The sequence below is a fragment of the Macaca nemestrina genome, chromosome 1 (genome assembly GCF_043159975.1).
Source record: "Macaca nemestrina isolate mMacNem1 chromosome 1, mMacNem.hap1, whole genome shotgun sequence".
Lineage (NCBI taxonomy): Eukaryota > Metazoa > Chordata > Mammalia > Primates > Cercopithecidae > Macaca > Macaca nemestrina.
The window spans coordinates 19,169,523-19,181,313 of NC_092125.1; positions in this window are offsets into that span (position 1 = coordinate 19,169,523).

Below are 11,791 nucleotides of genomic sequence, written 5' to 3' on the forward strand. Positions count from 1 at the left end.
AAATATTTACACCTTAAATATACACAATAAACAAAGAAGAATCTCTGAGAGTAAAAAAAAAAAATGAAAACATAACATGTAAACATTTGTTGGCTGCAGCTAAAACAGTACTTAGAGAGAAATCTGTAGTATGTCATGCTAATGTAGGTAGATAGCTTGAAAATGAATGAACTAGCTTTCCACATAGCCCTATATGTATTAGGGAAACTAAATATATAGTTTAAAACTTAGTCTTAGCAAATTAAGGCTAAGTTAATCAGAAGAAACAAAATAGTAAATAATTAAAAAGAAACTGACAAAATAGGAAACAACAACAATAAAGAACAATCAATGATAGTAAAAGCTGGCTGGACCTGATGGCTCATGCCTGTAAACCCAGCACTTTGGGAGGCTGAGGTGGGCAGATCACCTGAGGTCAGGAGTTCGAAACCAGCTTGGCCAACATGGAGAAACCCCGTCTATACTAAAAATACAAAAAAATTAGGCAGATGTGCTGGTGCACGCCTCTAATCCCAGCTACTTTGAAGGCCAAGACAGGAGAATTGCTTGAACACAGGAGGTGGTTGCTGTGAGCCGAGATCGTGCCACTGCACTCCGCCCTGGGTGACAGAGTAAGACTCCATCTCAAAAAACAAACAAACAAAACTAAAAGCTAATTTTGTTAGAAGATAAATAAAATTTATAAGACCCCTCCCCTGGGAGACTAATATGATATAAAAAAAGAGAAGAAAAGATAAAGAAAAAAATTTAAAAAGAAAGAAGACACAAGTTACTAACATTAGGAATAAGAGAGGGGCCACCACTTCACCTCTGATAAATATTAAGAAGATACAAGGGAAAGGTGTGGACAATTTAAGTCAATAAATCCAACAAATGGAATAAAATGGACAAATGTCTTGAAAGACACAAACCTCACTTGAGAAGAAATGTTACCAATAGCCCTGTATTTATTAGGGAAATTAAATATGTAATTTAAAACATCCTCAGCATAGAGAGTAATTTTACAGTGGAGGAACCTGGCAAGCCTGACTTCAGCAGGAGAAAGTTAGTATCAACAGTGATTCCAGTTAATATTGCATACCGTGGTGTGATGTGATGGCAACAGCACTTTACCTCTGTAGTCTTCCTCTCAAAAACCCATCGTCCCAGTATAGTTTCAGAAAACATCAAACAAAGTCCAGTGGATGAACATTCTACAAAATTCCTAACCCATATTCCTCAAAACTGTCAAGGTCACTGAAAACAAGGAAAGTGTGAAGAAACTGTCACAACCATGGGGAATCAAAGGAGACATGATGACTAGAGGTAATGTGTTACCCATAACAGAAAAAAGACATTCAGTAAAAAGAAAAGGTGAATAAAATATGGACTTTCATCAATGATAATGCATCAGGCCCGGCACCGTGGCTCACGCTTGTAATCCCAGCACTTCTGGAGGCCAAGGCAGGTAGATCACTTGAGGTCAGGAGTTTGAGACCAGTCTGGTCAACATGACAAAACCCTATCTCTACTAAAAATGCAAAAAAATTAGCTGGGTGTTGTGGTATGCGCCTGTAGTCCCAGCTACTCAGTAGGTCGAGGCAGAAGAATCACTTGAACCTGGGCAGCGGAGGTTGCAGAGAGCCGAGATCACACCACTGCACTCCAACCTGGGGGACAGAGCAAGATTCTAACTTAATTAAAAACATAATAATAATAATAATAATGCATCAATATCAGGTCCTAGTTGTGATAAATGTACAATGCAAAATATCAATGGTAGGGGAAACCAGGTATGAAGTATATGGAAACTCTTGATACTAACTTCACATCTTTCCTGTAAATCTAAAACTATCCTATGATAAGAAGTTTACTGAAACACACACACACACACACACACACACACACACACACACACACAGAGAGAGAGAGAGAGAGAGAGAGAGAGAAAACTCCAGGCCCAGATGGCTTTACAGCTAAATTCTACCAAATATTTAAAATATAAATAATGTCAATTCTACACAAACTCTTCCAGAAAATAGAAGAGGAGGGAACATTTCAACTCATTCTATGAGGCCAATATTGTTCTGATACCAAAACTATACAAAGACAGTAGAAGAAAAGAGAAGTACATACCAACATCTTTCAAGAACATAGTTAGTGAAAATTCTTGACAAAAGTTTAGCAAATCAAATGTAGTAATATAATCCAGAACACATGATTATGAAGTAGAATTTATATCAGGAATGTAAGGTTGGTTCAACATGTGAAAAATTAATGTAATTCATCACATTAACATACTTAAAAAGAAAAGCCAGGCTGAGTATGGTGGTTTATGCCTGTAATCCCAGCACTCTGGGAGGCTGAGGCAGGGTATCTCTTGAGGCCAGGAGTTTGAGGCCAACCTGGGCAACATAAGTTAGACCCTGTCTCTACAAAAATTAAAAAATTAGCTGGGTGTGGTGGTGTACAACTTAGTCCCAGCAACTCAGGAGGCCGAGACCAGAGGATTGCTTGAACACAGCAGTTTGAGGTTGTAATGAGCGATGATCAAGCTACTGCACTCCAGCCTAGGTGACAAAGTGAGACCCTGTCTGAAAGAGAGAGAGAAAGAAAGAAAGAGAGAGAGAGAGAAAGAAAATATAGTCATCTCAATAGAAAGAGCATTTAACGAAATGTAATACCCATTTATGATTAAAAACACTCAACAAATAGAAGGGAAATGGAATAAAAATAGAAGGTAATTTTTCTCAGCCTGATAGATACATGCTTAGTGATGAAAGACGGCATGTTCCACCTCTAAGATCTGGAGCAAGGTAAGGATTCCTGCTTTTGCCCTTTCCATTTCATTTTGTACTGGAGGTCTTCATCAGTGAAATAAGACCAGAAAAAGAGGTCAAATGCATAGATGTAAAAGTGAAAAATAAAACTGATTGTATTCACAGATGATGTGACATGATTATATATGTATAAAATAGTAATGAATATACAAAAATGGTAGCAGAATAGGTGAGCTTAGCAGTGCCAATATATAAAAATGAGTTGCATTTTTATCTACTAGCAATGAACAATTTGAAAATTAGATTAAAATATATACATATAAATATATACATATAAATATATACAATAGATTTACAATTGCATCAAAAGAACAAAATATAGTGATATATTTCACAAAATATATACATGACCTGTACACTGAAAACTATTTCATACAAAACAGTGCTGAGAAAAATTAGAGAAGATGTCAGCAAATGAAGAGATATTTCATAGGTTGGAAGACTCAGTAGTTTTTGATGTCATTTATTGCCAAATTTATTTACAGAATCCAAATCACAAGAATCACAATCCTAGCAGATTCCCTGGGTAGACATTTAGAATAGCAAGTCCTTTCTCTTTTCTTTCTTTTCTTTTTTCTTTTCTTTTCTTTTCTTTTCTTTTCTTTTCTTTTCTTTTCTTTTCTTTTCTTTTCTTTCTCTCTCTCTTTCTTTCTTTCTTTTCTCTCTCTCTCTTTCTTTCTCTCTCTCTCTCTTTCTCTTGTTCTTTCTTTTCTTTCTTTTTCTTTTTTTGTGGAGATGAGGTCTCACTATATTGCTCTGGTCTTGAGCTGGGATTATAGGCATGAGCCACTGCACCTGGCCTAGAATAGCAAGCCATTTCTAAAATTTTCATGGAAATGCAAATAACCTAGAATAGACAAAACAATTTTGAAAAATAAGAACCGAATTGGAATACTCACACTATCTAAGATGTGCTATGCAATATTCAGGAAAATGTGGTATTGGTGTGTAGATAGACATATAGATGAAAGGGAAAGGATGTCAGCCAGAATGGCAGAGTAAGCGCCTCTGAAAATTCTTTCCTCCAGGACAATGAGATGACTGCTTGATTTATGATGGGATTATGTCCTGATAAATCCATTGTAAGTTGAAAATATAAGTCAAAAATGCATTTAACACACCTAACCTACCAAGCATCATAGCTTAGCCTAACCTACCTTAAATATGCTCAGAACACTTATAGTAGCCTACAGTTGGGCAAAATCATCTAAGGCAAAGCCTATTTTATAATAAAGTGTTGAATATTTCATGTAATTTGTTGAAGACTGTACTGAAAATGAAAAGCAGAATGGTTACTTGGGTACTCCTGGTATGGTTTCTACTGAATGCGTATTGCTTTCACACCACTGTAAAAGTGAAAAATCTTAAGTTGAACCATTATATATCAGGGGTTGTCTGTTATGACAAAATTTGTCAGAACAACTTTTTCAGTTCTGGAAGTTAACCAAAAGCTTGTAGTGTTATAGAACCAAACTGGGATCCACTTGCTCAGTGCAGCACAACCAGATATGCACACTGAGGTTTTGCAGTGGTAGAAAGGAAGGCATTTATTTGAATGGTGCCAAGCAAGGAGAACCAGGCAGCTAGGGCTCAAATCCTGACCTCCTCTATGGCTTGCAGGTGACAGTTTTTAAAGGCAGGGTTAAATTTCAGGATAGCAAAGTCACAGGCAAAATTGTAAATTAATACATTGGTTTTGGCCAAAAAGGGCAGGATATCTTGACGTGGGGACTTACAGGTCATAGACAGATTCAAAGGTTCTCTGATTTGCAATCGGGTAAAGAAGCAAAGCTTTGTCCAAAAATTTGGAATCAGCAGTAAAGAACCTTAACTGGCCTGTGGGTGTGACTCCCTCCAGGCCCCTCCTGAAGAAATTTAGAACAAACAGCAGAGGTCAGAGTTCAGTCCTTGGTTTCCTCTTATCTGAGGTCCATGTGCCAGAGGAACTGTTTGGTAGGGGTCTAGGTTTCTGAAAAGCAACCCAGAGACACATGTTAAGATGTTACCTTCAGTTTCCACAGGGAACCAAACATCTCTGGATTCTAACTTCTTTGGCTATTGTTTTCAAGCTACTATCATTTTCTTGCTTATCAAGTTATTATTTACTTTTCAAGGCTAGCTAGGTACCTGGAATTTCCCTTAAAGGAACTCAAGATTTTCCTTAATTTCCATGCTTGATGGGGGTGGAGGTGAGGGGGCTCCCAGGCCCCTAAGAGGAGGTCCTTGCTTCATCTCAGTAGCAATCAAGATAAACATCTGAATCTCAATAAGAACATTGAGCTTTGTGATGTTTTAACTTTCCCTATTCCCATCCCACCTAGCCAGGTCTGCAATAACCTTGAAAACAACAATAACAAAAAAACAGCCCACAATAACAGTAGGCCTTAGAGAACTGTGGGATACAATCAAAATTACCAAGATACTCATAATGAGAGTCAGATAAGGAGAGGATAGAGAGAAATGGGCAGAAAGACTATTTGGAGAAATAATGGCTGAAAACTCCCCAAATTTGGGCCAGGCATGGTAGCTCACACCTGTAATCCCAACACTTTGGGAGGCCGAGGCGGGTGGATCACCTGAGGTCAGGACTTCCAGACCAGCCTGGCCAACATGGTGAAACCCCATCTCTACTAAAAATACACACACACACACAAATTTAGTCGGGTGTGGTGGTGCACACCTGTGGTCCCAGCTACTAGGGTGGCTGAGGCAGGAGAATTGCTTGAACTTGGGAGGCAGAGGTTGCAGTGAGCCAAGATTGCACTCCAGCCTGAGTGACAGTGCGAGACTCTGTCTCAAAACAAAACAAAACAAACAAACAAAACAAAACCTCCCCAAATCTGATGAAAAACATCAATCTACACATCCAAGGAGTTTAACAAACTCCAAGTACGATAAATGCAAAGAGAGCCACTTCTAGACACATCATAATCAAATTGTTGAAAGTCAAACAAAAAGACAGAATTTTGAAAGCACTAAGAAACAAGCAACCCATCAGGTACAAGAATACCTCCATAAGAGTAGCAGCTGACTTCTCATTGTAAACCAGAAAGGCAGAAGCAGTGGGGTGATGTATTCAAAATACTGAAATAAAAATGACTGTCAATCAATAATTCTATATCCAGCAAAAACATTCCTTCAATGAAAGAGAAATTAAGACATTCCCAGACAAACAAAAATTGAGAGAATTTCTTTCTAGCATACTTGTCCTACAAGGATTACTAAAGGGAGTACTTAAGACTAAAATGCAAGACCACTAGACAGTGACTTGAATCCATGTGATAAATAAAGAACACTGGTAAATAAAGAACACCTAAAGGTAACTCCATGGGCAAATATAAAAGTATAAATGTATTTTTTTGTTTCTAGCCCCTTTTCCTCTTAACTGATTTAAAAGACAATTACATAAATCAATAATTAGGCCTAAGGTACAAAATGGAGAGTCCAGAAAGATACCGTAACATATATGGTCAATTGATTTTTGGCAAAGATACTAAGATAGTTCAATGGGGAATGGATTGCCTGTTTAACAAATGGACTCGAACTAAGTTCATTCTAAAAATGAACCTTAGACCATATATAAAATTTTACTCAAATTGAACATAGACCTAAACTTAAGACCTGAAGCCACAGAAGAAACTGCTAGAAGAAAAAGTAGGAATATATTGTGACTCATGTTGAGCAAAATTTTTTTTGATAGGACACAAAGCACTGTCCTATAAACTATAAAATGGTAAGTTGATAAACTGGACATCATCAAAATGTCAGCTATTTCTCTTTAGAAAACACTGATAAGGTAAAGGCAAGCCACAGCCTGGGAAAGAATGCTTGTGAAACATGTATCTGATAAAAGATTTTAATCTAAACTCTATGAAAAACATTTTTGCATGTGTTAAAATATATATAAACATGACATTTACCATGTTAACTATGTTTAAGCGTGCAGGTCTATGGTACTGAGACAAAATCCAAAATCTACCTTTTGGGGTAATTTTCCAGAAAGGTAGGTGATCCTCCCTTTGCTATTCATTCTCCTGAAGGTTCTAGGCTACTTTTCAAACCTAGGAAATTACCTCATAAAGCAATGTGCCTGCCATCCTCCATGATTCAGAGTAGCATGTCACCATGAATTTAAGAAAATAAAATCACAGACCACAGTAAAAATGGATTTAATGGTCACAGTGGTGTTCATAAAACACCTCAGCTTCTTAAGCACAGACTTTAATAATTTAACGTTTTTTTCTGCTGCGACACTAAGATTTTCTGAGAGAGAGAAAGCCAGCAGTAAGATAAAGCCTACATCTTCCTCCATTTTCATGGCAGCAGAACTAGTGTCTCTCCTGCCATTCTTTTTGCTGTTGTTGTTGAGATGGAGTCTCGCTGTGTCGCCCAGGCTGGAATGCAGTGGCGTGATCTTCGCTCACTGAAACCTCCGCCTCCCGGGTTCAAGCGATTTTCCTGCCATTCTTAACGATGCCTGGCTATAGACGTCTCTTTACACCAGCGCCCTGTCTGGGATGTCTGTCTCCTCTTGCTAAGCAGGATAAAGGCCCAGTTCTTAAAATGTTTAGCAAAGAAAAAGGATTTCAGTATTTCCAATTGGTCTAATTTATTTTAAATTGTGGATCCATACTTTAAAAGCAAAATCAACTAACATGTGGTAACATAAAAACCAAACCAAACCAAACATCTAGTAACCAGCCATATTGACCAGATACAATATGTTTCACAATCACTAGCTCTCTGGTGGACTTATTGTTACTAAAATTTTCCACTTAAAGCTTTATATCCAATATTTTAAAATGTATTTTAAAATTAAAAATTTGTATATAGAAAGTAATACATATAAAGCCACTCTAAAAATTTGGAAAATAGAAAATAAATGAAGAAGGTAACTAGTATTACCCATAATTCCACTGGCCAAGAATTACTATTAGCAGTTATTTAATAGGTTTTGTTTTTTAATGCATATGGACACAGATTAGATATATTTATAAGAACATACTGTATACACTCTTTTATAGGCTGTTTCTTTTTCTACATTTGATAATTTACTATGAGCACTTAGTCATCAGATTGTTCTCCAAAATAGCATTTTTAATGCTTTTTGTAGCATTCTATCACATGCGTTTCATCATTTGTACAACCCAGATCTAATTAGCCAGGTGTGGTGGCTCACGCCTGTAATTCCAGCACTTTGGGAGTCCAAGGCAGGTGGATCATGAGGTCAGGAGTTCAAGACCAGCCTGGCCAACATGGTGAAACCCTGTCTCCACTAAAAATACAAAACTTAGCCAGGTGTGGTGGTGCACGCTTGTAATCCCAGCTACTCGGGAGGTTGAGGCAGGAGAATTGCTTGAACCCAAGAGGTGGAGGTTGCAGTGAGCCGAGATTGTGCCACTGCTCTCCAGTCTGGGTGACAGAGCAGGACTCCATCTCAAAAAAAAATAAAAATAAAAAATAAAAATAAATAAATAAATATGTAATTTTAAAAACTCAGTTGTTTCTATTTGTTTGCATTTAAATAACACATACTTACATATTTATCTTTAGTACATCTCTGTTTTCATAGGATGAATTCCTAGATGATATAATTTCCTAGATGATATAGATGATAAATTTCTATAATTTCTGAGGAGAGAAACCTAGGACTTTGACATTCGCTAGAATGTCTTGGGCATTCCAATCAAGAACCTGTTCCTCCAATAAACTCCTTTCAGGTAGTTCTTATAGTTCAGCTGCAATCCTGTTACTCGCTGAAGGCCTTTAATAGCATCTCCTGAATCAGATATTTATTTCTTCCCCTGTCATTCCTACATCCTTTTTCCACTTATATACCAGGTGCTATCTGGTATATAAGTATATACCAGATATAGCTATATAGTTATATATCTGGTATATAGGTATATAAGTGTGTATCTGGTATACACTGGTAGAGATAATATATAGCTCTACTCCTCACAGTGCCCTGATGTAGGTAGTGTCGTCTTCATTTGATAAATACGGAATTTGATATTGAGAGAGGTTCAAAAACTTGCCCAAGGTCACATCACTAATAAATGGTTATTTTAATCCTGGTGTGCAAAGTCTGTATTCTTTTCCTTAGTGGGTTTCACTAATGTTCTGTCTAACTGCAACAGAAGCATCATGGTTTAGATCACACAGGCTCAAGCCAGTCTGCCTGGATTGGAATCCCAGTGATTTGAATCTAGCCTGTGACCTCACGTAAGTTATTGTCCTTGTCTGCATTCATTTCCTCATCTGTAAAATGTGCATAATAATAGTACTGACCTCATAGGGCTGTGGTGAGGATTAAATTGCTTAATATACATAAAGTGCTCAGATTTTTGCCTGGCACAATGGAAGTATTAATAACTTTCATCATCATCATCATCTTTTTGTTGTTGTTATAGTCACGGTTGTAGTTTATTGCAGTGAAAGGATACAGATTAAAATCAGTAAAGCAAAAGACACATATGGCAGAGTCCAGGAGAAACCAGCAGGAGCTCCTAGTTACTCTTCAGTGGTGCAGTGGTACAGACAGCACTTAATTCTCCCAGCGCCAATGTATGAAAACACATCATCATCATTACTGTTGTTGTTACTATTAGTGTTACTATTACACTCCAGGCAAACCAGCCCGACTAGTCATTTCCCAAGCTTAACTTCCTTTCTAAATCTATGTCTTTGCTCACCCTATTTTCTACTCTTGGCATGCTTGTCCCATCTTTTCATGTGACTAACTTTGTGGCTCTGTTTCTTGATGAAACAGATGAAACAAATTCTCCCTATCCTTCCACAAGCGCTGCCTTCCTCATCATTGCCTGGTCTCTCCCTCTTCTCTTCCACCACTTGTCATTCTTTTATGTTGTTCACCCTATCTGTCCTGTTTTGGAGTCTTGCATGTACCTGTTTACTTCCTTACTAAACCAAAAACCCACTGAGGGCTGAGGCTGTCCTGGGAACTGTCACGTATTGTTGTGCAGTGAAGCCAGATAGAGCATGTGTAATGTCCAGGTCTGTTCCTTTACTGGCCCCATTTCTAGCTCCTGAAAGTTGTTTCACTCCTCTGTATCATGTGTTTTTTCACCTGTAAAGTGGACATGATAATGGGAACTACTCTGTGAGATTATTGGAAGGATCAAAGGCATATATAGGCCAGGTGCAGTGGCTTATGCCTATAAGCCCTACAGTTTGGGAGGCCAAGGTGGGAGGATTGCTTGAGCTCAGGAGTTCAAGAACAGCCAGGGCAACATTGGTTGGTTCAAGACTAACAGGTCCAACATTTTGTAGGACTCTGTATCTACAACAAACAAACAAAAACACAAAACAAAAAAACCCTACAAAAATTAGCTGAGTGTGGTGGCATGCAGCTGTAGTCTTAGCTACTTGGAAGGCTGAGGCAGGAGGATCCCTCAAGCCCAGGAGTTCAAGGCAGCAGTGAGTTACGATAGCACCACTGTACTTCAGCTGGGGCAACAGCAAGACCCTGTCTAAAAAAAAAAAAAAATACTCGGGAGGCTGAGGCAGGAGAATGGCGTGAACCCGAGAGGAGGAGCTTGCAGTGAGCTGAGATCCGGCCACTGCACTCCAGCCTGGGTGACAGAGCAAGACTCCGTCTAAAAAAAAAAAAAAAGTAATATGTCTGGACCACAGTAAGTGCTCAATAAATGCTAGTAATCAAAGGTGACATAGTAGGCACTGAGGAAATGTTAGTTGAGTGAAATGCAGGCACTCATGACTCATGCTTGGTCACTAGACATTTGTTGAATGGTCTTCTCTTTTGTATCTGCTTGTAAAGCTATGTAGATTCTCTCTGGTTATTAACTGGTATGATTTGGGATATTGCCTAAGACTAGTCTTGTTTGAGATGGTGATGGGAGTTAGAGTGGTAGAGGTAATGGTTGAGCTCTAATCTCTGGGTCAAAAAAATGAAAATATTGGTAAGTCTTGGGGGAAATACAGGGGAAAAGCTCTCTGGCAGACAATTCTTTAAAATTTCTCCAGAAGTCAAACTGTTCTGGGAACACACACTCCCTCTGATGCCAACTTCAACCCACCTGCCCTGCTGAAGGTACACTGGGCTACAGCAATAGGAGCTTGGGCTCTGAGGGCAGCATCCAAAGAGGAGATCAAGCATACACAGGCAGGAGGGAAGCTGCAGTTGACCAGTGACATTTTGTGGTTCCCTAGAGCTCTTCACTCAATCCCAAAGAACAACAGGACCACCCACAGTCCTGTTTGCTTACTCACATTCTGACCTCTGGCTGTACCTGAGATTACTTTCCCACGCTCAGGCTTTCACAATTTCCCTCTCTTTCTCTTTCTTTTTTTTTTTTTTTTTTGAGACAGAGTCTTACTCTGTTGCCCAGGTTGGACTGCAGTGGCGCGATCTCGGCTCACTGCACGTTCCGCCTCCTGGGTTCACGCTATTCTCCTGCATCAGCCTCCTGAGTAGCTGGGACTACAGGCACCCTCCACCACGCCCAGCTAATTTTTTGTATTTTTAGCAGAGACGGGGTTTCACCGTGTTAGCCAGGATGGTTTCGATCACCTGACCTCATGATCCACCCGCCTCGGCCTCCCAAAGTGCTGGGATTACAGGCGTGAGCCACCGCGCCCGGCTCACAATTTCCCTCTCTTAGTTGGGGGTATACAGTGTTAAATAAAATGTATGGGAGGCCATTATTTTGAACTAAGCTCTTGTGCCAAGCCCCTACAGACAAGCCAAAATGGAGTCACTTGTGTGAAGTGCCACATGATCAAACTGAAACTTTAAAAAAACAGAAAAAATCCCCAAGCGGGCCAGTTTTTCCAAAAGCAGATTTAAAGCAACCAATCTATAAGGGCCCAGTCAATCTGAGCTGGCATAAGGAAGCCTCCCCTGCTTTAGCCCTTTCAAAGAAAGTAACCTGAAGTAACCTGATGTTAACCAACCCACTTTTTCTGTATTAAGCTGTTTTCTTGTTTCT